This window comes from Stegostoma tigrinum, chromosome 37 (assembly GCF_030684315.1).
Source record: "Stegostoma tigrinum isolate sSteTig4 chromosome 37, sSteTig4.hap1, whole genome shotgun sequence".
In the NCBI taxonomy this organism is placed as follows: domain Eukaryota; kingdom Metazoa; phylum Chordata; class Chondrichthyes; order Orectolobiformes; family Stegostomatidae; genus Stegostoma; species Stegostoma tigrinum.
Window position 1 is genome coordinate 26,513,682 of NC_081390.1, and position 27,359 is coordinate 26,541,040.

General features: G+C 42.9%; 2 long non-coding RNA genes across 3 annotated transcripts in view; both read left to right on the forward strand.

Annotated features, from left to right (window-relative positions):
- Positions 1-150: 150 nt before the first annotated feature.
- On the forward strand, positions 151-16,319 carry LOC125467587 (uncharacterized). Of its 2 annotated transcripts, none has more exons than XR_007250666.2 (3): positions 151-800; positions 12,082-12,943; positions 15,812-16,319. It is a non-coding gene; the product is annotated as an uncharacterized LOC125467587 (long non-coding RNA). The 2 variants fall into 2 exon arrangements; XR_007250665.2 differs by lacking the exon at positions 151-800 and adding an exon at positions 3,757-3,935.
- Positions 16,320-17,499: 1,180 nt separating this feature from the next.
- The window catches only part of LOC132206364 (uncharacterized), a 32,701-nt gene continuing 22,841 nt past the window's right edge, over positions 17,500-27,359 (forward strand). Inside the window, exon 1 of the long non-coding RNA XR_009443007.1 lies at positions 17,500-17,950. This is a non-coding gene — a long non-coding RNA (uncharacterized LOC132206364). The remainder of the gene's footprint in view (positions 17,951-27,359) is intronic.

A 27,359-nucleotide genomic window follows, 5' to 3' on the forward strand; every position in this document is an offset into this window, starting at 1 on the left:
TCCTTCACTCACTCACTCCCTCCCGGAGACAGAGTCCCTCCTTCACTCACTCACTCACTCCCTCCCGGAGACAGAGTCCCTCCTTCACTCACTCACTCACTCCCTCCCGGAGACAGAGTCCCTCCTTCACTCACTCACTCACTCCCTCCCGGAGACAGAGTCCCTCCTTCACTCACTCACTCCCTCCCGGAGACAGAGTCCCTCCTTCACTCACTCACTCACTCACTCCCTCCCGGAGACAGAGTCCCTCCTTCACTCACTCACTCACTCACTCCCTCCCGGAGACAGAGTCCCTCCTTCACTCACTCACTCACTCACTCCCTCCCGGAGACAGAGTCCCTCCTTCACTCACTCACTCACTCACTCCCTCCCGGAGACAGAGTCCCTCCTTCACTCACTCACTCACTCACTCCCTCCCGGAGACAGAGTCCCTCCTTCACTCACTCACTCACTCACTCCCTCCCGGAGACAGAGTCCCTCCTTCACTCCCTCCCTGCCGGAGAGAGTCCCTCCTTCACTCACTCACTCCCTCCCTCACGGAAAGAGGGTCCCTCCTTCACTCCCTCCCTCCCGGAGAAAGTCCTTCCTTCACTCACTCCCTGCCGGAGAGTGTCCCTCCCTCAATCCTTGTCTGCCTGCCTGCGGGAATCTCAATGCCGGACGTTCTGTCTGCCTCAGTCTCACTCCCTCAATCCCAGTCTCCGTCTCTGTCCCTCTGGAGGTGAGTCACCATCTCACACCATCATCAAATAACGCGAGATGATCTGGAAGTCGTAGGAAACCGCTAATTCTCGCGAGAGGTGAGTACCTTGGTTCTAGATTTACCTTGGATGGGGGTGTGTTCAGGAGCATTGTGTAGATTGGCATGGGAGGATCAGTTTAATGGGTTTAGGTTTTGCTGAGTGGTATGATTTTAGGTTCAGTAGGAAAATGTAAATTGGTTTGAATGATGTGGAGTGAGAGCTACGTGTTGGACGTATGTGGTGCACAATTCAGTTGAGTCAAGATAACAAGGTGTAGAGCTGGACGAATACAGCATGCCAAGCAGCATCAGATGACCAGGAAGGCTGACGTTTTGGACCTAGACCCTTCTTCAGAAATGGGGGAAGGGAAGGGGATTCTGAAATAAATGAGAGAGGGGGAGATAGAGAGAACATGGATAAAGGATAAGATAGGGTGAGAGGAGACAGACAAGTCAAAGAGGCGGGGATGGAGCCAGTAAAGGTGAGTGTAGTTGGGGAGGTAGGGAGGAGATAGGTCAGTCCAGGGAGGATGGACAGGTCAAGGAGGCAGGATGAGGCTAGTCAGTAGGAGATTCAGGTGGGTCTTGAGGTCGGGGGTAACAGGTTAGGGTTGTGGGGGTGAGCTGGGCTGGTTTGGGGATGTGGTCGAGGGAGGGGAGATTTTGAAGCTTGTGAAATCCACATTGATACCCTTGGGCTGCAGGATTCCCAAGCGAAATATGAGGTGCTATTCCTGTAACTTCCGGGTGGCATTGTTATGGCACTGCAGGAAGCCCAGGATGTCGTCTGAGGAGTGGGAGGGGGAGTAGAAATGGTTCGTGACTGGGAGGTGCTGTTGTTTGTTGCGAAACAAGAGTAGGTGTTCCACAAAGCAGTCCCCAAGCTTCCGCTTGTTTTCCCCAATGTCGAAGAGGCCATTTCAGGAACAGCGGATACGGTATGCCATATTAGCCGATGTGCAGGTGAACATCTGTTTGCCTTGGGGCCTGGGATTGGGGTGAGGTGTAGCACTTCCTGCAGTTGCAGGGAAAAGTACCAGGGGTGGTGGGACTGGTGGGGAGTGTGGAGCGGACAAGGGAGTCACGGAGAGAGTGGTCAGTCCAGAAAGAGGATAAGGGTGGGGAGGGAAAAATGTCTTTGGTAGTGGTATCAGACTGCAGATGGTGGAAGTGCCGGAGGATAATGCCCTGGATTGAGAGGTTGGTGGGGTGGTACCTTAGGATGAGGGGGATCCTGTTTTGGTTGTTTTTGTGGGGCGAGAGTGTGAGGGATGAGTTGCGGGAGATGCAGTCAAGTGCGTCTTCGACCACTGTGGGGGGAAGTTGTGGTCCTGGAAAAATGAGGACATCTGGGATGTCCGGGAGTGGAATACTTCATCCCAGGAGCAGATGCAGCGGAGGCTAAGGAATTAGAAATAGGGGATGGCATTTATGCAGGAAGGTGGGTGGGCGGAGATGTATCCTAGGTAGCTGTGGGAGTCAGTAGGCTTGAAATGCGTATTGGTTTCCAGGTGGTTGCCAAGGATGGAAACAGAGAGGTCTAGGAAGGAGAGAGAGGAATCAGAGATGGTCCAGGTCAACTTAAGGTTGGGGTGGAAGGTGTTGGTGAAGTGGATGAACCAGCTCCCCACCCCCATCTCCTACTTACCAGCCTCATCCTGCCCCCTTGAACTGTCCATCCCCCCCTAGACTGAGCTAACTGCCTCCGCCCCCAACTCCACACCTCCACTAACCTTTACTGCCTCCATCCCTGTCTCTTTGACCTGTTTGTCTCCTCTCCACCTATCTTCTCCTTAATCCATCTATCTTCTCCTTTATCCATCTTCAATCCATCTCCCCCTCTCTCCCTATTTATTTCAGAATCCCCTTCCCCTCCCACATTTCTGGAGAAGGGTCTCAACCTGAAACGTCAGCCTTCCTGCTCCTCTGATGCTGCTTGGCCTGCTGTGTTCATCCAGCTATACACCTTGTTATCTCAGATTCTCCAGCATCTGCAGTTCCTCCTATCTCAGTTGAGTCCAGTCTGCAGAAGAGGATTGTAAACAATGAGGTATATTTGGTTGGTTGAGGAAGTATTGGTTTAGTTGACTGTGCATGGAATATGATCTGTAGAGTGGTGTAAGTTGGATAGGATGGAGCAAGGGATCTAATGATGTTATGTGGGGTGGGGCAGGGTATCAGCTGGTGTCAGCTTGGGTTGATTCAATTCATTAGGTTGAGTTGTGTTTGGTAGGGCTGGCTTGAGGTATTTTGTCTGATGTGTTGGGCTGTGTGCATTCAGTAGATTGATACCAAGTAGAAATGTAGAGCGAAGTGACACATGTCAAGGCAAGAACTGTGTTGGGCTGGATAGGGGTGTCAGGTCCAGTGGGAGTGTGAACTTCATAGAAGTGTGCAGTGTGGGAACAGCCCATTTGGCCCAACAAGTCCACACTGCCCCTCCAAACAGCTTCCTACCCAAACCCAACCCCCGACCCTTTACCTGTAACCCTGCAATTCCCATGTCTAATCCACACACTCCTGGACACTACAGGCTATTTAGCAGTTAATCCACCTAAACTGCACATCTTTGGACTGTGGAAGGAAACCGAAACACTGGCGAAAACCCAGGCAGACACAAGGAGAATGTGCAGACTCCACATAGAGGGTCACCCGAGGGTGGAATTGAACCCTCGTCCCAGGCACTATGAGGCAGTAGTGCGAACCACTGAGCTACCATGCCAACTAGTGTGGATTTGATTCGGTTAAGTGGGTTGTATTCAGTTGGGCAGGCAGAGTGTGGATTAGTTGGGATGAAGTACAAAAACCAAAATAACTGCAGATGCTGTAAATCTGAAACAAAAACAGAAGTTGCTGGAAAAAGCTTGGCAGGTCTGTCAGCACCTGTGGAGACAAATCAGATTAAATGTTTCAGGTCTGGTGATCCTTCCACTTGGAATGAAGTATGTTGGGTTGGGTGGCGGTGTATTGGTTGGGATGGCTTGGATACAGTGAGGGTGGATGGGTGGGTGGGTAGAGTTAGGTTGTTTTAGATTGCGTTCAATTTTTTTTTAAATTTGAGCACAGCAGGAGGTTTGTACTGGAAGCTCTGTAACTGCAGCAACAGACTGGACAGAAGAATGGAGTTCTGTTAACATGAACAACATTCAGACTGTTTTAGAAAAAAATCAGCTTGACCCTGAGTCGGAAAGTGGTATGTTGAAATCCAACTCCTAAAACTGGTACACTTAAATCTAGACTGACATTTTAAGTAATAACTTATTTATATTATTCGTTAAAGGGATCTGGTATCACTATCAAGGCCAACATTTATTATTCTTTCTTAACTGCCCTGTGAGAAGGTGATGGTGAGTGACCTTGTTGAACTGCTGCAGTCTTTGAGGGTATATCCACAATGCTGTTACAGAGGAAGTTCCAAGAATTTTACCCAATGACTTTGAAGTAATGTTATATAGTTCCAAGTCAAGGTTGTGTAGCTTAGAGCAAACTTGTAGATGGTGGTTTTTCCATATATCCATGTGCCTTGCGTTTAGTGAGGTTGGTTAATACATTTGGCTGGAGAGCTCATTTGTGATGTAGACTGCCCCTAATACCATGGGCTCGTTTTCTGTACTGGATGAGGTTACCATGAAAATACCACCTTCTCAACCACACGCCACGCCTGAGGCATGGTGATCCTCAGATTAAACTCACCACCAGTTGACTCTATCCATGAAGGAGCAGCTCGATGGTTCTCCAGGACTATGGCATCTTCATCATACTATCTGAATGGTATGAGTTTAGGTTTACAAGCTAGTGCTGAGGGCAGCTCCAGGGTGGCTTCAGTGTTTCTCTTAGATATCACGCTCACTAATGTCACTGTGCATCGGAGATGGAAGGATTGAATATTTATGGTAGTGTTCGGGGTGCCAATCAAACAAGTTGCTTTGTCCTCTATGATGTCAAGCTTCTTGAGATTTATTGGAGTTGCATTCATCCAGGCAAGTGGAGACGATACCATCACATTCCTGACTTGTGCCCTGTAGATATTGGACAGGCTTTGTTTACAGAGGCAAGAGGTATCTTGCCACAGAAATCTCACCTGAGGGAGTGCTGTAATGTTAAAGGTTCTGTCTTTCTAATAACACATTAATGTATCTCCCAGGTTGATATACCAATCCATGACACAATTTAAAGATGAGTAGGGGAGTTATCCTTTGAATCCTGACCAATATTTCTCCCTCAGTCAAAATCACAAAAATAATTTTATATGATCATATCATTGCTGTTTGTGAGAGTTTGCTGCTTACAGGTTGGCTGCTGTGTTTCCTTCGTTACGACAACGACCATGCTTCAGGAGTACCTTATTGGCTCCAGAGAAATTTGAAGCATTCTGACACCTTGAAAAGTGCAATATAAATACAATTTTCGTTCTATCTGGTTCACTAATGTCCTTTTGGAAGGGAAACCAGCCCACCTTTCTGATCTGGCTGACGTGACTCCAAAGTGATTGACTCTTAACTGCCCTCTGGCCAATTAGCAATGGGCAATAAATGTTGGTCCAGACAGCGACACCCACATCCCATGAATGAATTAAAAAGAAGTTGGGTTTTTCACTTCTTAAACTCTGTAAATAATTCTCATCAAATATCTACTGAGGGTGAGGAGCAGAATACACAGTGAATTACTTCATTGATCAAATTACCAGTTATTAGGTCTCATTGTGTTCCTATGAGACAATTCACCATATTGAAGTCACAGTTTTAACTACACATTTTTGTGCTAAGGTAATAAGCGTTTATTCATTGGTTGCTATTTATTTCCTGCATCCTTAAATCTATATTTGCCTTTATTATTGAGTAAATTAAAAGTTCTGCTTTAAAAAATACAAAACTGGCCCCAATTCTCTTCCATTCTCTGTCACCAAATCTTTATTTTTCAGCACAAAACAGATCCTCATTACGTTGCAATTGCTCTTTTACATTAATGTTTAGGCCAATTAATCTAATTTTGAATTATGGCAGCTTTTCATCAGTTGGAGTTATAGACAGTTGTCTGCATTCACACAATCAACATATCTGAGGAGTAAACTGACATGGTGTGATTTTGGCAGATGACAAGTTACTGCTTAAACAGAATTCAAGTTGCCTTAATGATTCAATAAATAAATGAATCATTTTGTGTAGCTACCGGTCAAAAATTCCAAGGTCTGATACTCCAGTTTTCAAGATGAATAACTGAATGAACCCTGACCATATAGATAACTGCTCTGTTGTTAGTTTGATAACGATAATGGATTGATGCATTGTAAATTTGGTCTGCGGAAGTAAAACAAAAGACTTTATTTATAGTGCCTTTCACAACCATAGAACATTACAAAATATTTTACGATCAATGATGTATATTTGAAATGCAGTCACGGTCATATTTTTTAAAATGCGATACTCGACTTATGGCCAGCGATATGCTCTGGCTGGCACATATAGACTGCGACTGATGAAGAGTCTGAGTGAGACAATAAACATACCAGGGTAAGAGATATTTAATGAGATATGCGATGGGGGAGTTGAGAGTGAATTCTTGTTAGACCTTCCAAAAAAAACCTAAAGATTGGCCTGCCACATTCATATGTCAGTTTCACAGCCGGGTGCAAAGTATCAGCAGCTGTAGCTGTGAGACAGCATAAGAAGTTCTAGGAACTTAAAAAAATGGTCAGGCAAAAAAGGTTAGATGGCCCCTGCAGCTGCTATTTCCAATGCCAAAGTCAGAATTCAAAACATGATATAGAGTATTTCCCATTTATAATAAAAGCAAAATAGTAAACGTTGGAAATCAGAAATAAAATCAAAATGCTGGAGAATCTCAGCAGGCCTGGAAGCATTTGTAGAGAGAGTAACAGAGTTAACATTTCAAGTCTGATACGACTTCTTCAGAGCTTTTCCTATGGTTCCCATATTTTTGCTCAACTTGAACAGAGACACCTATAGAGTCATATCTTCATACTGCATGCAAGCAGACCCTTCGGTCCAACTTGTCAGTGCCTACCAGATATTGCAATCTGACCTGGTCACATTTGCCAGCATTTGGTCCATATACCTCTCAAACTCTTTCAAATCTTATATCCATCCAGATACCTTTTAAATGATGTAATTGTACCTGCCTCCACTTATTCTGACAATTTGTTTGAGGTGCACACCATCCTCTGTGTGAAAAAGTCACCTTTTGGGTGTCCTCTCACCTTAAAACTATGCCCTCCAGTTATGGACTCCTCCACCAAAGACAATAGACCTGGCTATTCACTCTGTCCATGCCCCTCGTGATTTTATAAACCTCTATAAGGTCACCCTCAGCCTCCAACACTCAAGGGGGAAGAAAAAAGGCCCAGTCTATTCAACCTCCTTCTGAACTCAAACCCTCCAGTCCTGGCAACATGCTTGTAAATCTTCTCTGTACCCTGTCAAGTTTTACAACATTCTTCTAAAAGAAGGGTGACCAGAATTGCACGCAGTATTCCAAAAGTGCCTCACCAATGTCCTATGCAACTGCAACATAACGTCCCAACTCCTTTACTCAGTGTTTTACCCAGTGAAGGCAAGCATGCCAAATGCCGCCTTCACCACCCTGACTACTTGCAACTCCACTTTCAAGGAACTATGCACCTTCAAAGTTGCCACTGATTCTTTTATCAATCACATTGATAATGTGACTACTAATTAGTAACCCAACAGCAACTGAAAAACAGCTTCTCTATTTAATATATTTAACCCTGTGAGATTTTAAGGAGCTCTATCAAGCCTGCTGTCTGGTGTCAGCCATAGCTCAGTCAGTAGCACTCTCACCTCGTCACAAGATTTGGACTTGAACTAAAAACTCATGTCAATTCTGCCAGCCCAGACAGATGTAAAATATGCCATTTTGTGGTTGCTATTCCAAAACAGGGCAGTTGACCTTGGACTTTCTGGGACAAAATGGAAGAAGGCAGATCCTTGGAGATTCCAGCTTGTGCTTGAAAAAGCTTACCCTTCTACTTAATCTCTTTGAAGTCAGGCAAAGCCTAGGAGCAAATACAATTTGCCACCCCATCCACTTCAATTTCTTAAACAAATCTTAATTTTCAATTGCTGATACATCTATGTTGAAGTATATAACTTCTTTATTTTAAATTATGGATTAAGTTAAGCGTCTTCAGTCACCCACTATGGTTATCTTACTGGCAAACCCTGCATGTCAATTATTTGACTTGAGGATTGTTGCTGACTTAACTCTGTTTTTGGTTCTTCCCTTGAAAGACAAAAGGAATAATTGAAAGATTCCTCTTGAACTTGTGTTATTTCAGCATTGGCTGTCAAATTTGCATCTGCTACTATTGCAATTTGTTCACTAGGCCACATTGGTCAATGAACAATTTCATTTAAAAGTTGATCAGTGGACTTAAGTAGGTTATACTGCTTGCTCTTTTTCTCCTTCTCTGCACTTAGTTGCAAACTTTTCTGGTTTCTTTCATTTGAATTTTCTTCAGTAATAACTGAACTGATTTCCAGGCCTGATAATCCTGTGTCAACAAAGATTTTGCAATGAGATCTCTGACCATCACACCCCTGACTGAGGCCTGAGATCTTCCAATCCCTAAGTGTCCTTGATGTAAGCTTTCCAGGTTATCTTACTGAAGGGAACCTGAAATACTAGTCTTCTGTCATACACTATTAAGTCATCTCCTGATTGTGAAATGCTATTAGTACACAAAGTATGGATTCTTGGCTGACCCACTGGACTTTTCATCTGGCCATCTTTCAGCACAATACTTGTGAATGCTGTTATTTATGTTTCTACAGCTGTAGTATTTGATCTGATTAAGACAGTGACACTCCGTATCACCCACTATCAAGTTTAAAACGAATGAGATGTCCATTGATGTCGAGAACCTGTCAAACTCTAGTAAATCGGATTGCCAGTTTCCCCAAGTAACGCATTGGTTATCTTTTTCCAATCACATTAACATCTTTGTATAAGTAGCTGTTTAACATTTGCTGGTCTATGACGATGACCACTTCCTCACATCTGAAAGTGACCTATTATTTTACAGATTACAATTCAAGGTGATGTTATGAGTGCACAAGACAGATCCCAGAATTAAAGATAATAAAATGTGAGGCTGGATGAACACAGCAGGCCAAGCAGCATCTCAGGAGCACAAAAGCTGACGTTTCGGGCCTGGACCCTTCATCAGAGAGGGTCTGATGAAGGGTCCAGGCCCGAAACGTCAGCTTTTGTGCTCCTGAGATGCTGCTTGGCCTGCTGTGTTCATCCAGCCTCACATTTTATTATCTTGGAATTCTCCAGCATCTGCAGTTCCCATTATCTCCCTGAATTAAATCTGGCAGTCTTTCACTGAAACATAAACCCACAAGGCTACACATTTGGGTAATAAACTTCTTATTGTTAAACTAAAGATAGAAAAAACAATTTGGCTTGTTTTGTTCTGTCTAAATATATAACAGTTTGAAAGGTTTCAAATCACGCGGCAAAACAAAAACGCATCTGCTCCCCAGCACTAAATACATTTAAGAAATAAATAGATTTCTCAAGGGTAAGGATATCAACGGGTATGGAACATGCTGTTGAAATAAACAGTCAGGATAATGTTGAAAAGCGGTATGGGCTTAAAGGCTAACTGGTCTTTTTATGCTTACTTTCTGTATTTCCAAAGCTTTTAAGTTCGGTGGTATCTTACTGCTGTTTTAACATCTTTCCCGAGCAGATTCTTACAATTTCAATATCACTGCCAGTTTATGCCCTTCTCTTAAAGCTTTACGCACCATAAAATAGTGATGTTGTACCTAAGTACTACTAAGTGGTGTTTCCCTGTGAATTTGCAGTCAAAATGACGGTTTCCCACCTCCTGCAAGCAAAATGTTGTGATCACTTTTCTGTGGCAAAATGGACAATTTCCTACCTTTCAAGACCTAATAAACAATGCTTGCACTTTCGCCCGACAACTTTCCCAAATCAAGCCTAGTGCCTTTAGCCTTAATAAACTCTTTCTGCCTGAAGTGTAGTTTTAAATTAAAGACCTCCTGCTGTTATCACAACCTGAATAACCTTCTTACAATCTTATGTTATATTGTGCTTCAGATGAATTTCAACTTCAGATTGGATTGTCTTGCTGTCACCATCCTCCTTCCTTGACTGGGTCTCAGGGCCTAGTGATTTAGAGTGCTAGTGGAAAGTCAGTAGTGAATTGTAACAAGGAAAGGTTCTTATCTTGAAGGAGGTTTTAGTGTATTGCATCATTAGAACAAGTGATGCTCAACATAGCTTCAATGTTAACCCTTTCTAAACTATTACCTTCTACAACAATCACAAAGATGATTTAGGCCTCTGAGTTGACAAGGTGAGGAGCTGGGTGAACACAGCAGGCCAAGCAGCATCAGAGGAGCAGGAAACCTGATGTTTCGGGTCGAGACCCTTCTTCAGAAATGGGGGAGGGGAAGGGGATTCTGAAATAAATAGGGAGAAACAGGGAGGCAGATAGAAGATGGATAAAGGAGAAGATAAGTGGAAGGGGGGATTGGAACCAGTAAAGGTGAGTGTAGGTGGGGAGTTGGTGAGGGAATAGGTCGGTCCACAGAGGACGGACAGGCCAACAAGGCGGGATGAGGTTAGTGGGTAGGAGATGGGGTGTGGCTTGAGGTGGGAGGAATGGTTAGGGAGGCGGGGACAAGCTGGGCTGGTTTTGGGATGCGGCTGGGGGAGGGGAGATTTTTGAAGCTTGTGAAGTCTTCTGAAGCAGGGTTCCCAAGCGAAATATGAGATGCTGTTCCTGCAGCTTTTGGGTGGCATCATTGTGACAATGCAGGAGGCCCAGGATGGACATGTTGTCCAAGGAGTGGGAGGGGGAGTTGAAATGGTTCGCAACTGGGAGGTGCAGTTGTTTAGTGCGAACCGAACGTAGGTGTTCCGCAAAGCCGCCCCAAGCTGCTTCTTCGTTTCCCCAATGTAGAGGACGCCACAATTTGAACAGGGGATATAGTATACCGCATTAGCAGAAGTGCAGATGAATGTCTGTTTGATGTGGAAGGTCTTCTTAGGGCCTGGGATGGGAGTGAGGGTGGAGGTTTAGAGGCAGATGTAGCACTTGCTGCGATTGCAGGGAAAAGTGCTGGGGGTGGTGGGGAGTATGGAGCGGACAAGGGAGTCACGGAGAGACTCTGGAAAGCAGCTAAGGGTGGGGAGGGAAAAATGTCTTTGGTGTTGGGGTCAGATGACAGATGGCAGAAGTGTCAGAGGATGATGCGTTGGAATCTACCCCACCAGCATCGGCACTTCCTACTATCTTTGATTTAGGCCTCTGCCTCACTGGCAGCTGTCAGGTGTGTCCTGCAGGAAAGTGAGGGGAACAGAAGGGAGGAGGGGCATTTCTGCTCCTCTGGCTCCATGTGAAGGCAAGTGAGAGGGGAAAATAAAAGTGCATTTTTCTTTCGGCCCCCAAAGGACCACACTCGTAAACCATAATCCAGAGCAGAGCTCCAGGAGTACATATTCCCGGCAAGATCTTCAAATAACATCAGGCCCCTGATTTTCATACTCAAATCCTACAGAAGTCCAAGTACTGACAATTACAGGTATCCAGTTCTATTGTGCCCATCTATGCTCCAACGCTCAACTGACTTCATATATAGAAAGAGCTAGCACATGGCTGGTGATGGTTGTTGATGGAGGGAACTTCATATGAACCAAAATATACATGAATTGTTCAGAGAGGATCATCTGATCATAGTCAATTTTGGAACAAAGTCTGGTTTTTCATATTCCACAGACCAAAGGGACTGTGTTCAGTTGTTAATTCCATTTCATTGTTTCAACACGAATAAAAATAGCAAATATCACAGTCTGAGATCAGCAGTCCTCCTACTTTGCATTGTGCCTGGTATTGGGTCAATAGACCAAATCATTTGGGAGCTGAGAATTGGCAGGTTGATGTTGAATGTAGGAAACTAAGGGTCTGTGGAGAATTCTGTTTTATTCAAAGACCCCTGATTGCTATAAGGAGCTGCAATCTTGTCACTAAAAGAAATGGCTGCATCTTTACACTGTCCAAATTCATAAAATTATGATTCAAATATCACATAATTCATACCATTTATTAGAAATCCATTTTCCAACGAAACTGCTAAAACAGCTCTAATTGCCACAGGCACTTTGACCAGTTGTTTTAAATACATATATATTTAAGGAATTTTTTAAAAATTAGGAATTTTTTTAACTACTCGGACATTCTCTGGATTAAAATGGGTTTCACGGTGTGATTTCTTGGAAGTGGAGTGAAACATCTGAAGGGTCTGCATTCCTGTTTTTCACAGGAAATCAAGCAACTTCGAAAGCTGCGCTTAGCTGTTTCACCAAACTGATCAAAGATGGAGTTTATTGCCCTAACTAGTGAAAGAAAATCTGAATTTGAGAGAACTGGTGGCCTTTGTGCTCAAGGTTGCCTAGCAATCCTCTCTGGAGTTCTGTTCTGTAGACCCAGGAGTCAGAAAAGCACCTGAGGAGTTGCATATCTCTGGAAAGCTGGACTGTAACCATGTTCAAGAGACTTGTGTCCCCAAGTTGATTGGAATCAGAACTGGACATTTATCATAAATTTATTGCTGTCAGCAATTCAGCTTCATTGTAAAGAAAACGTGGATCGGAGAAGTCATCACATTCTGCCCTTTGTTTCAAGATCCTTGATCCACAGGGGTTGTTTTTCCCTTTTCCTTTTCAAAAAAAGACATTGCATCTGCAGAAATTTGTCTTCTTGTGTCTTGTGAATGTATCTCTGGAATAAAGGGCATGTAATTTTGATTCCAGATCATAGCTTAGACAATAATGATAAGTTTTGTTCATATTAAATGTCTTATTTTGATTTCATTAAAGTAACCAGATGGATGTTTATTTTTGATTGTATTACTAAAGAGGATCAATGGCCATTTTGGTAATTGAGTCAACATATTTACACTCATGGTGTGACGAATGGTGTAGTGGGGTTTTCTTATTAGCATTAGCGTTAGTCATAACACAGCATCTTGTTAATCACAGATAATCACATTATCTAACATACAAAATTTATTTTAGAAGCTGAATCAAAGAAGCAGTGAAACCTGAGTAGATAAAGCAGCCTGTGATGAACTGAAAGATGAGTGGTACTGAAAAGAGCTGTTCAGAAAAGCAGACATCCAGACTGTAAGAATGTTACTATTGTTTGATATCTTGATGATTACCGATTTTGCAATTTAGGATTGAAATTTTTTGAATAATATGTTTTCAATAAATCAGTTGCTAAGTAGCATATAATACTATATTGAAGTTCAGATTAGTACAGGATTCATCTGATGCTATGACGAAAATCATAGCCCAGATATTGGTGCTGATAATAAATTGCAAAGCTTTATAATTACTTTTGAAATTGATGTCTTTGCCATTTTTGCAAAGGTATTAACTTTTTAAAGCTGATATCACAAATAGTAACCTTAGGAGTTATATTTATAATATTTCAAATTCCACTCAATGTATATAATTATTCTGTCGGTATTGTGTTATGTTGGGAGTTACAGTTTATAATTCTTCTCCAATTCCAACCTGATCAGCATTCCACCCTGCAAAGCAAAGACTTGAGGCTAGCAAAGTCCAAGGGAAAATAAGCAGCTGCATTTCATTCAATAACAGCTTCTGGCACATTTTGGATAATTTGGCTTTTACTAAAATGATCTGGGAAAGTGACAATGGAAAATCCAGCTCTAAGTGCATTATTAGCAATTAAGCAATAATTAAATTCTGCTATCTCAGCTCTGTCTTACCTAACACATCAGCCTGTGTTTATGTCTAACTTGGCACTCGCACAAACCACATTCTGTGTCAGTGTCTGCGTCTGTTGTAAATGAGGTTCGGCAATGAAACAAACAGTTCTGTGATTTCCAGGATGCAATCAGTAATACAGGAAGTTATTTGGGACCCACTGATAGGCATAAAAACCACAAGTTGTGAAGTTGCAAATGTCATCTCATGTAAAATCTCACTGGGATTCTGCCCAGTACCACAGCAAAAAGCAATTTTAGGAAACCTATTAAATTACAAATTTATCTGTTGAAATGGTGCCTGATTCCTTATTAGATGCCTGTTTCATCACCAATACACATTTTTTCATGTAGGAGTCCAGACAGTGAATGCCCTGTGTCAGGGTATTGGACTGTGGAGGTTGTCACCTTTGAATCCGTTTCAGCACATAATACTGAAACTCTTCACTCAGAGTGGTTACAAAGTGGATCTCACTATTCTATGGATTGGTTGAGGCTGTTGGTATAGGTTCATTTGAGTCAAATAAACATGAAGGAGAAAGAAATGAGGATCTGCTGATTGGAAGAAATTCAGGGGAATGAGGGAACATTTATGTGGAGGATTAACGGTTCTGATGCCACAGACCTTCGTCATCTGATGCAGGTTGATCCGATTTGCCTGAACAACCTGCATGTTGAGTATTTTTATGAGTAAATCTCCAAGACTTAATGACTTTCCACTGGAAAATATCAACGCAGAGGGATTCACATGATTAAGAAACCATGTCACTTTTGCTAAGTCTGAAATGTGGGCATTGTCCCTCAGATTGAAAGTGGCTTCCATTAATTCTCCTTTACCAATGGAACGGAAGCAAGCCCATGTGTGACAGTCATCTTAGTATTTTCATTCATTTCCAGAATATAAAGTTTTACAGGGATTATTCTCAACAGGATTGTCACCTTAGAGACTCAATGTACCTGGAATCAAAAGTGGATTTCATGCTGGAAAAGGAATGGTTGCTGTGACCTTTGCAGGGTGCCAGCGTGATGCAGAATGATCCTCCCAGATGCTTATCCTGATACCAGGGGCATCAAGCAAGTGGCTCTGTCCTATTTGCTGCTGTTTTTCAGCCATTCAATTGTCTGTACTGATATTGACATTGTCCTAAACTGCATGTGTATTCCAGAGAGCAACCTCCTCAATCCACAAAGGCTCCAGGCTCCCACAAAGATCACCAAATAGCTACCTATTCTGAACTCATGTTTGCTAATGATTGTGCTTTTATAATACACACTATAAAAGATATTCGCATACTTGTAGACCACTTTGCCCAATCTTCCAAGCATTTTAGGGCTCTCCTGGCCACAAACTCCCAGGACTCCAAAGTCACAATCCATAACATACCTTTTGACTCCATTCATAAGTTCTGCTATTTTGGAAAGAACCTCTCCAACAGCACTACACTGGATGTGATGTCACCTGCCCCCTGCCAAAACAAGTTCAGTATTCAGCAGGATCATTCACAGACTTTGCAGAGAGCATTGGAGTTTGTTTTGAGACTAAGTCAACATCTGCCAGACAGTGATTCCCAAAACATCTCTCTATGGCTGTGAAGCATAGACAACTTATTGGCATCACATGAAGCAACAAGATGCAATCCACCTTCACAGCTTATGATCAGCAACATGAAGTGGCAGGACAAAAATTCTAATATCCAGTAGTCAATGCATGCTTGTTTGAGCTCAGCTTTACAATGTATGCCTTGGTTTGCCTGAAGTATCCCTGCATACCAAAGTCAGTACTCCATATCAGGCAGAGCACAGACACCCACAGCATAGAACATCTCAGTCTTAGTTATTATGATGTAGATAAGATATTCTGAAAACCATTGCCAGATCTTGTAAGTTGAACATTGCCAAATGGGACAGAACAATCCTGGACAGTTCAAAACAAGATCTGTCATCAGAGGATGAGTTGAAAAAGTCCTGAGTTGGATCCCTACAAGTCAGTGGGGGATGGTGTAAAGCCAATGCCATCACCCAACCCTTCAACAGTGATATATTTGCTTATCAAACCTGCAAAGCAAGATTTAGTTTAACAACATGACTGAGATTACACCAACCTCTATGGCGAACAATTGTTTTCTCATTTCAGCACTCATTGAAGCCATTGAAGGATTTATCATCAAACATTACTGTGTTTGGAATGCACGATTAAATTGCTCACAGTCACCTGGTACCTGGTCCTAACTGGCTTCTTGTTGTGACTATTTAACAGGCAGATGCTGACCACGCAGCGAGGAACATTATTCAATTCCAGTGGGCAATATACAATGATGTCATTCAGGGTGCAATGTTACTTCAGCTCTCATTGTGCCTGCTTTGTGCTTCATTTCAAATGTCACGATGATGGGAAGAAGCAGCAAAACCAGGAGAGAGTTTCCTTCCACAATAAAAAAATTAGGAGCTTTCCTGGAGCCTCACGGAGAATCTTGGGCCCTAGGCTTCCTTCCACCGATTAGGTTGGACCTTTTTTCTTTCCATTTATGTATGTTCTCTATCTTCATTGTTATTATTGTGATATTATTTATGAGTTTGTAGTTTTTATTTGTTCTTGCTTATATCCAGTAATTAGTTATATCTTTGGCCTTCAATATTGAATATTGTTTCGATATGCTGATAACTGTGTCTGACTTCAGTGAGCAAAGAATTAGTTGTCTTTAAAACAACTTGCAAAAATACATCCTGATCATTATTCCTTCTTTTGGAATGTTATCCTGGTTCTCAATGGCTATCACCAACCCCTAGAGAAATAAAACAAAATGACGTCAAGTTGATCATGTTTTAATACCATGTAACTCAAGCTGCAAGTTACAGGTTCATCCTTAGACAATTAATTCCATTTGATTTGTCACTGAACTTGTGTTAGTGAAATATCATTAGTGTTTATGATTTATTGCGCGCTTTCAGAAAAGTCATTCTTTGCAATCAGTTAAAGACACTCATTATTCTATGGAAAATACACATCATTTTACTCGGCAATCAACAAATCTTTTTATATATCAGTCATTGTCAAATTAATATTTCACAGCAAATATTATCACACTAAAACAGAGACTGGCAAGCATTGAATTCCTTCTAACACAGTTAGTGTTCACGAAAGAGATTCAGATTGAGTATCAAACAACTGACACGTTTTTGGACTCCTCTTATGTACTGTATCGGAAAGAACATAGGAAAGCAAAAAGAAAGCATCAATGTTGTATATGGTATTATAGAATGGCCAAAAGTGCTTTAAGTTCAAAAAACTACCTTTGAAATGCAGTGTTTGGTATTTGTGGACAGGTTAAAAAGTTACAATTTTCACATTCTTAGCAGACCATAGCGCTGTTCTCTCATTAGAGAGAACCGACTGGTGGTATTTGAATCTGAGTCAACAAATCTCAGGGCAGGGTTTGAGAAGGAGAATTCTTCGTGAGTGCATCAGTTGATGTAAGAATTGAACCTGCGTTGTTGGTGTAACTCTGCAATGCAAACCAGCAGTCCAACCACCCACTCTTTGTATGGGCAAGTGTGACAGCGGATATGCGCACAGGATCCAACAAAAGGGCAGCAGGATTAATGTATTTGAATCACTGTGGACGGAAAGAACTAAAGCTGACAGATGTGCTGAGTTTCTCCAGCACTTTCTGTTTTTATATCAGATTTCTAGCTACATTATTTTGCTTTTATTTTACTGTTTTTGCTGCTGTAGATTTCTGGGAAAATGCTGCTGAGATTTCCCGGCAATTCTTGAAATAAACGTAATAGCTGTCGGTCAATATCACCTTTAGAGGGTAGTACAGTTAACAATCCAAGTTATTAGCAACGTCCTTACTGTTAGAGCCCGAGCACATCCCAATAAATACTTTCGGAAATTGAAGCCGTGGAAATAACTACATCAGTTTCGGTGCCCTAAGAATTCAGAAGACCCAAATATCCAAAGTTGCAGAGCCGGCAATTTGGAAGCTGCGCTTACACCGTTCACACTGCCGCGAAGTGGTGCGACAAGCGCGTACGCGTACAAAACACCGCCGTAATGCTATATCGCTACCATACAACAGAGAGGGAGCTGCCTGTCTCAAAAATGGCTACAGAGATAGGAACTGCCGATGGTAGAGAATCTGACATTAAAAAACGCTGTAGAGCTGGATGAACACAGCAGGCCAAGAAGCATCAGAAGAGCAGGAAAACTGACGTTTCGGGTTGAGACCCTTTCTCTCATGCTGTCTCAAAGATGGCATTGTTCATACATTCACAACACGGAAATAAGCTCCTCAAGGTCCCCACTCATGAAAATGTGCATCAAAAAGACAGCCATCCATCGTATCAGTTTGATGAGGATTTGTAGCCGCGGTTGCCTTGCTAGCGAGTGGATGTGAGTACAGGAGCAATCATACAGGGCCTTGGGGAGAAGAAAGCTAAAATATTGTGTGCAATTTTGGTGCAATCTGAGGGAGGATGTTCTTGCTGTCGAGGGAGCACAGAAAGATTTACCAGACTGATTATGGGATAGCAGGGCCTATCTATGAGAAGTTGAATATCTATAAGAAGTTGAATCCGTTGAGATAATATTTGCTGGTATTTAGAAGAATGAGGGGGGTTCTCATGGAAGCTTATAAAATGCTAACAGGATTAGACAGGGTAGATGCAGGAAGGATGTCCCTGATGATGGTGGAGTCCAGAACCAGGGGTCACAGTCTAAGTATACAGGGTAAACCACTTAGAATTGAAATGAGTGAATACTGGATTGTTATCAGTATGAATTTCAATGACAACAGTGAACATTCAATTTAAGAATGAGTACTATGAAGGATGAAAAGTAAAGGAAGTCATTTTTCCAAATTGTCAGCTGTTCCTCGAAATGCCTCCAGTGGAGTGGAATTCCGTAACAATGAACCAGCATTTCAGAAAAACTTGAAGCGAACTTGGCTAACCCTCTTGGTGACACCATTCTTTGCAGAAGTTGCTGCCTGTCCATCTCCAGACATTCAAGCCCAACGACTCCCACAGCTACGTAAAATACACCTCCTCCCATCCACCCTCCTGCAAAAATTCCATCCCCTATTCCCAATTCCTCTGCCTCCGCCGCATCAGCTCCCAGGATAAGGCATTCCACTCCCGCACATCCCAGATGTCCAAGTTCTTCAAGGACCGCAACTTTCCCCCCCACAGTGGTCAAGAACGCCCTTGACCGCGTCTCCCGCATTTCCTGCAACACATCCCTCACACCCCGCCCCCGCCACAACCGCCCTAAGAGGACCCCCCTCATTCTCACACACCACCCCACCGACCTCCGGATACAACACATCATCCTCCGACACTTCCGCCATCTACAATCCGACCCCACCACCCAAGACATTTTTCCATCCCCACCCCTGTCTGCTTTCCGGAGAGACCACTCTCTCCGTGACTCCCTTGTTCACTCCACACTGCCCTCCACCCCACCACACCCGGCACCTTCCCCTGCAACCGCAGGAAATGCTACACTTGCCCCCACACCTTTTCCCTCACCCCTATCCCAAGCCCCAAGATCACTTTCCATATTAAGCAGAGGTTCACCTACACATCCGCCAATGTGGTATACTGTATCCACTGTACCCGGATTGGCTCCCTCTACATTGGGGAAACCAAGCGGAGGCTTGGGGACCGCTTTGCAGAACACCTCCGCTCGGTTCGCAATAAACAACTGCACCTCCCAGTCGTGAACCATTTTAACTCCCCCTCGCATTCTTCAGATGACATGTCCATCATGGGCCTCCTGCAGTGCCACAATGATGCCACCCGAAGGTTGCAGGAACAGCAACTCATATTCCGCTTGGGAACCCTGCAGCCATATGGTATCAATGTGGACTTCACAAGCTTCAAAATCTCCCCTTCCCCCACCACATCCCTAAACCAGCCCAGCCTGTCTCTGCCTCCCTAACTTGTTCTTCCTCTCACCCATCCCTTCCTCCCACCTCAAGCCGCACCTCCATCTCCTACCTACTAACCTCATCCCACCTCCTTGACCCGTCCGTCTTCCCTGGACTAACCTATCCCCTCCCTACCTCCCCACCTATACTCTACTCTCCACCTATCTTCTTTTCTCTCCATCTTCGGTCCGCGTCCCCCTCTCTCCCTATTTATTCCAGAACCCTCTCCCCATCCCCCTCTCTGATGAAGGGTCTAGGCCCGAAACGTCAGCTTTTGTGCTCCTGAGATGCTGCTTGGCCTGCTGTGTGCATCCAGCTCCACACTTTGTTATTCTGTGATTCGGACTGCTCACTGAGAAACCAGTCACTATCTACGGCGCCCTCTGCTGATCCAACCCAAAGATGCATGTTCAAATTCCCATCAATCCAAGATGTTGTTGCATCAACGTATTAAAAAAAATTACACTTCTACAACACTTTAAAGTCAGTAAAAACACATCCAATGACGTATTTTTAAAGTGTAGTTATTGTATTAGTCAGGAAACATAGCAGCTAATGGACATTCAGTGAACTCCCATAAATAGGAATGTTGTTGAGTAGATAATCCATTTCTTTTTATGAGTTATAATGAAGGGTAAACATTGAGGCATAAACCTGCATGTCCTTGTATACCAGTCACTGAAGCTAAGCATGATGTGGAAGTGCAGGTGTTGGACTGGGGTGGACAAGATCAAAAGTCACTTGTCTTCACCTGACAAAGACACAGCACTGCGAAAGCTTGTGAATTCAAATAAATTTGTTGGACTACACCCTGGTGTCATGTGGCTTTTGACCTTGAAACTAAGCATGTCGTGAAGCAGGCAGTAAAGAAGGTAAATAGTATAAACACTGAAAGAATCGTGGATGTTGTAAATTAGGAACACAAACAGAAATTGCTGGAAAAACTCAGCAGGTCTAGCAGCACCTGTGAAGAAAAATTGGATGGAGTAGGCTTGGAGGGCCGGAGGCCTCTTCCTGTGCTGTAATTTTCTTTGTTCTTTTTTCTTTGTATAACATTTCAGGTCCGAGGAAGGGTCAACAGACCCGAAAGGTTAACTCTGGTATTTCTTCACAGATGCTGCCAGATCCACTGAAATTTTCTAGAAATATCTGTTTTTGAGGCCAATGGTATGTTGGCCTTCATAGCGAGTGGATTTGAGAACAGGAGCAATCATACAGGGCCTTGGTGAGAAGAAAGCTAAAATATTGCGTGCAGTTTTGGTCTCCTTATTGGAGGAAGGATGTTCTTGCCATCAAGGGAGCACAGAAAGATTTACCAGACTGATTATGAGAAGTTGAATCAGTTGAGATAATATTTGCTGGAATTTAGAAGAATGCGAGGGCTCTCATGGAAGCTTATAAATTTCTAACAGGATTAGACAGGGAAGATGCAGGAAGGATGTCCCTGATGATGGTGGAGTCCAGAACCAGGGGTCACAGTCTGAGTATACAGGGTAAACCATTTAGAACTGACATGAGGAGAATTTTTTCCGCCCAGAGAGTGGTGAACCTACGGAGTTTACAAACTCCAAAAGTAGTCAAGGCTAAAACATTGTAAGAATTCAGGAAGGAGTTGGATAGAACACATATGGCTAAAGGGCTCGAAACATTTGGCAAAATGCCGGAAGAAAAGTTGTGAGTCAGATGATCAGTAGTGATCATAATGAATGGTGAAGCAGGCTTAGAGGACCAAATGCCCCACTCGTTCACCTATTTTTCATGTTTCTCTGTTCTATCTTTCTATGATTTTATATGCACACCCATGCTTTTCTTTGAAATAGCAATCTGAGGTCTTTTACACCTACCGAAGCAGCCAAACGGGGTCTCGGTTTAACATGTTATCTGTTAGACAGCCCCTTCGTGCAAAGCTCCCTCATTTATGCACTGGAGTGACAGCCTACCTTTCTGTGCTCTTTGTATCTATGAATTCAGTTTAAAATTTTATCCATGATGCCAACTTATTCCAACACTACAGGAACATCACCATGATAACAAAGTGTGAAGCTGCATGAACACAGCAGGCCAAGCAGCATCTCAGGAGCACAAAAGCTGACGTTTCGGGCCTAGACCCTTCATCAGAGAGGGGGATGGGGAGATGGGCTGTTCCTGCAACCTTCGGGTGGCATCATTGTGGCACTGCAGGAGGCCCATGATGGACATGTCGTCTAAGGAATGGGAAGGGGAGTGGAAATGGTTTGCGACTGGGAGGTGTAATTGTTTCTGATTGCAGGAACAGCAACTCATATTCCGCTTGGGAACTCTGCAGCCCAATGCTGTCAATGTGGACTTCACAAGCTTCAAAATCTCCCCTTGCCCCACTGCATCCCAAAACCAGCCCAGCTCATCCCCTCCCTCCACTGCATCCTAAAACCAGCCCAGCTCGTCCCCACCTCCCTAACCTGTTCTTCCTCTCAACTATCCCCTCCTCCCACCTCAAGCCGCACCTCCATTTCCCACCTACTAACCTCATCCCGCCTCCTTGACCTGTCCGTCCTCCCTGGGCTGACCTATCCCCTCCCCACCTGTACTCTCCTCTCCACCTATCTTCTCCTCTACCCATCTTCGGTCCGCCTCCCCCTCTCTCCCTATTTATTCCAGAACCCTCACCCCAACCCCCTCTCTGATGAAGGGTCTAGGCCCGAAACGTCAGCTTGTGTGCTCCTGAGATGCTGTTTGGCCTGCTGTGTTCATCCAGCTCCACACTTTGTTATCTTGGATTCTCCAGCATCTGCAGTTCCCATTATCTCAGGAACATCACCACAATGTGCTGCACGTGGTCCATTTCCAGGTTGTGTTGAAATTGTGTTCAACTTCATTAGGCTAATACTTGGAATAATATATATTACCATATATTATTCCCCACATTACATGTAAGATGTAGAAGCACGATAGAATGTGAAGAAGAAACATGATGTCAGAACTGAGTTGTCATACCCTCCAAGAAAGATTGAACAAACTGGTCCTCTTTCTGGGAAAAGATGAGGCTAAGAAGTGAGCCAGTAAGAACCTTTAAAATTATGAAGACATTACTTTCACTTTATTATCCATACAGAAAATTCCAGAGGGAATTAATTTTACTTAGATTCTTTTGTTTAAAAATTACATATAAATAAATAACAATAAGGAAAGAAATTCTATTGTAGAATTCTGATCTCAATCAAAATATTATTAAAGCTGGGAGCAAATTACTGCAGATGCTGAAATCTTAATCTGAACTGCCAACATTCTTCCTTCCTCAGCACTCCAACTCCCCATCCCCCCTCACCTCCAACCCCACTTTTGCATTAATTCTACACCACTTCAGCTCTGATGACAAGTCATCGAGACTTGAAACATCAGTTCGCTTTCTCTCCATGGATGCTGCTTGACCTGCTGTGATCTCCAGCATATTTTGTTTTCAGTATTACTGAAGCTATTGCACTGCAATTAAAATACTCATTCAGTGCCCATCCTGAGTACATATCCTCAGCTATACATCAGTTCCTGTTCAAAGTTTTTATGGAAAAGGACAGGAATGGGATCTGGAATTGATTTGTCTTGTGTCTGGGATGTTGTTACATTTTCCCTGAGTACATTCAATATTAATACAGAGAACTGGGCTTATCTTATGAAGAGAGGTTAACTGAGCTCGGACTTTTTTCATTGGAGAAAAGGAGGAGGAGAGGGGACCTAATTGAGGTATACAAGATAATGAGAGGCATAGATAGAGTTGATAGCCAGAGACTATTTCCCAGGGCAGAAATGGCTAACACGAGGGGTCATAGTTTTAAGCTGGTTGGAGGAAAGTATAGAGGGGATGTCAGAGGCAGGTTCTTTACACAGAGTTGTGAGAGCATGGAATGCGTTGCCAGCAGCAGTTGTGGAAGCAAGGTCATTGGGGACATTTAAGAGACTGCTGGACATGCATATGGTCACAGAAATTTGAGGGTGCATGCATGAGGATCAATGGTCGGCACAACATCGTGGGCTGAAGGGCCTGTTCTGTGCTGTACTGTTCTATGTTCTATGTTCTAATAGCAAAAATTCGTATTGTCCATGATATTCTTTGTTTTCTTCAAAATTTAAAAAAGGGTAAACATTGGAAACTTGTTTCAACTTGTGAGAAAAACTACAATGATTGTCCATTAACATAAGGAAACCACACATTCAAGAATTCAAAGAAACCGCTTCACCAGAGTGGTAAGAACTTGCTATCACAAGGAGCAAAGCAAACAGACGTTTTTAAGGAAGCCTAGAAAAATAAATGAGGGAGAAAAGAATGAAAAGAGATGTTGGGTTGAGTGAGGTAAAAAATAGCTTGAGAAGTCTTATGTGGAGGATGGACGTGGGCATGAAAATGTTGGGCAAAATAACCTGTGTTTCTGTGATTTAAAATGATGTGTATTGCTGTGCTGACCCTTGCTAGGATACACTTATACTTCTGCCAGTCATAGAATCACAGTGTGATACAGTATAGATCCCGGAATCACCAAACCATGTTCATCTGGCCTGTCAACTTCAGATGTTTATAGAGAAACACCCCAATGGCCTGAACAATGAAGGCAAGCTTGTGAAATGCCTTCTTAACCACCCTGTCTACTTGTGATGCAACTTTCAAAGAACTATGTACCTGAACCCCTAGATCTCTCTGTTCGACAACATTTCCTGGGTCCTACTGTTAACTGTGTTAATCCTGCCCTTGTTGTCTTACCAAAATGTAACACTTCACATTCATCCAAATTAAACGCCATCTGTTTCTCACTTGCCCAATTGATCAAGATCCATTTGTAATATTAGATAACCTTCTTCACTGTCTACTTTACCACCAATTTTGGTGTCACCCATAAATTTATTAACCATGCCCGCTAGATTCTCATTCAAATTGATGCTATAAATGACCATCAACGTTGGACCCAGCAAAGATCTGAGTTGAACACTGTTGCTCACAGGCCTCATTTACAAAATAACCCTCCACCATCTTGTGTCTACTGCCATCAAATTAATTTTGTATCCAATTGGAAAGCTGTCTCTGAATCTCACCTGATCTAACTTTACTAACTACTCCACTGTACAGAACATTGTCAAAGGCCCCACTGAATTCCATGTAGGCAACATCTACAATCTGCCCTCATCTGTCTTCTTGGTCTTATACTGCCTGTGAAGGCCAAAAACAGCTGCTGTGAGTAGGTGTCCTGGTCATCATGGTTTGATTTCAATGAAATCTGATCGTCGACTTGTCAAGATCATATGAATAATGTTGGTGGTCCAAGGTCAAAGTGTTAAACAAAAAACAGAGTATTCTCTCCAAGCCACCTCTAGGTGGTGCAAGGAGCAGAGAAATGTTGACATCATTCTCAATTGATAGGAAGCAACTGTTTATCTCGACGGCACTGCAGGATGTAAAATAAAATACCTATATATCAAACTAAAAAAAACTTATTTTAATTTGAACTGGACGCCTCATGGTTGCAGCATCTCTCTCCTTTTCCACTGTCCCTGCAGCCTCCCGAAGGAAGCTGACTGCTGGTACATTCATCCCACTCTGCATCTGTGCCTCTGCAAAGGGGGTTGTTGGTTGTGGTGTATTCATGTCCATCAGTCAGGTTATTGATATGATTAATAAGTAATGAATATCCACCCAGCAGCAGAAACACTGCAAGGCCTCAAAAGACCAGGAGGAACATCAATAACCAATCCTAAACGGACACAAATGAAAAGAAACTTCTAGTGCAGTTCAGGACCAAACTGGAAAATTTTCACATGTCCCATTCAATCAAGAACAGTGTGATCAAATAAAATGATATGCACTACATCTTAAAATATGATAATTCAATCTTAAAATAATCCTTTCAACAACATCTCAACCATAGCAACTAATACTCTTCAACCTATCCCCCAGAACCTCACTATAGAATCTATGGGCACAGAAGATACCTTAGAAAATACCTCAAATCTACAGGAGAGCTACAACAAAATAGGTGAAAAGCAGCAAAACCTGTGGCCACCGTGCACAATTCTTTCTGAGATCTTCAAAGCTGGCAGATTTTTGCTGACATCAAGTCTTCATGCACTCATCCTGCAGATTTAGAAATGAAAAATAATTCTTTGCTTTGTGTTTGCCTATTCCACAAGCCTGAATATACCCTGAAGAAATTCATTACAATCTTCCACACTACTTTCTAAGCCTTGAGGTGTCGGCAAATTATTTTAAGAAAAACATCCTGAATCATCAAATACAAGTTATTCATGTAGCACAAAAGCAGGAGAGGTCCCAGGTTCTACGCTGCTGTATTTGTCCTTCCAGTCCAGACAATGGCCATTCACCACAACTTTGTATTTGAAACTGGACTGTTCATTTACTGAGCATGAGTACAAAAACAAACAGAGGATAACAGAGAAAAATAAGGAAGGAGAAGATCAAATATGAAGGTAGGCTAGCTAGTAATATTAGAAATGTTAGTAAAAGCTTCTTTCAATATATAAGAAACAAACGAGAGGCAAAAGTAGACATTGGGCCGCTCCAAATTGATGCTGGAAGGCTCGTGCTGGGAGATAAGGAAATAGCTGAAGAACTTAGTAAGTACTTTGCATCAGCCTTCAAAGTGGAAGACATGAGTAATATGCTAACAATTAAGGAGAGTCAGGGGGCAGAGTCGAGAATGGTAGGCATTACAAAAGAGAAAGTGCTAGAAAAGCTAAAAGGTCTAAAAATTGATAGATCTTTTGGTCCCGATGGGCTACATCCTAAAGTTCTGAGGGAGGTGGCTGAGGAAATAGTGGAGGCTTTGGTTGTGATCTTCCAAAAGTCACTGGAGTCAGGGGAAGTCCCAGATGATTGGAAAATTGCTGTTGTAACTCCCTTGTTTAAGAAAGGATCAAGGCAAAAGATGGAAAATTATAGGCCGATTAGCCTAATCTCGGTTGTTGGTAAAATTCCAGAATCCATTGTCAAGGATGAGATTTCTAAATTCCTGGAAGGACAGGGTCAGATTAGAACAAGTCAGCATGGATTTAGTAAGGGGAGGTTGTGCCTGACAAACCAGTTAGAATTCTTTGAAGAGGTAACAAGTATGTTAGACCAGGGAAACCCAGCAGATGTTATCTGTCTAGACTTCCAAAAGGCCTTTGATAAGGTGCCTCACAGGAGGCTACTGAGCAAGGTGAGGGCCCATGGTGTTTGGGGTGAGCTATAGGCTTGGATTGAGGATTGGCTGTCTGACAGAAGGCAGAGAGTTGGGATAAAAGGCTCTTTTTCGGAATGGCAAATAGTGACGAGTGGTGTCCTGCAGGGTTCAGTGTTGGGGCTGCAGCTATTCACTTTATTTGTTAATGATCTGGATGAAGGGACTGGGGGCATTCTGGTGAAGTTTGCCGATGATACAAAGATAGGTGAACAGGCAGGTAGTACCAGGAGGTGGGGAGGCTGCAGAAAGATTTAGACAGTTTAGGAGAGTGGTCCAGGAAATGGCTGATGAAATTCAACGTGAGCAAATGCGAGGTTTTGCACTTTGGAAAAAAGAATACAGGCATGGACTATTTTCTAAATGGTGAGAAAATTCATAAAGCAGAAGTACAATGTGATCTGGGAGTGTTGGTCCAGGATTCTCTAAAAGTTAACTTGCAGGTAGAGTCTGTGATTAAGAAAGCGAATGTAATGTTGTCGTTTATCTCAAGAGGGTTGGAATTTAGAAGCAGTGATGTGCTTCTGAGACTTTATAAAGCTCTAGTTAGGCCCCATTTAGAATACTGTGTCCAATTTTGGGCCCCACACCTCAGGAAGGACATACTGGCCCTCCAGCGGAGATTCACACGGATAATCCCTGGAATGGTAGGTTTAACATATGATGAATGGCT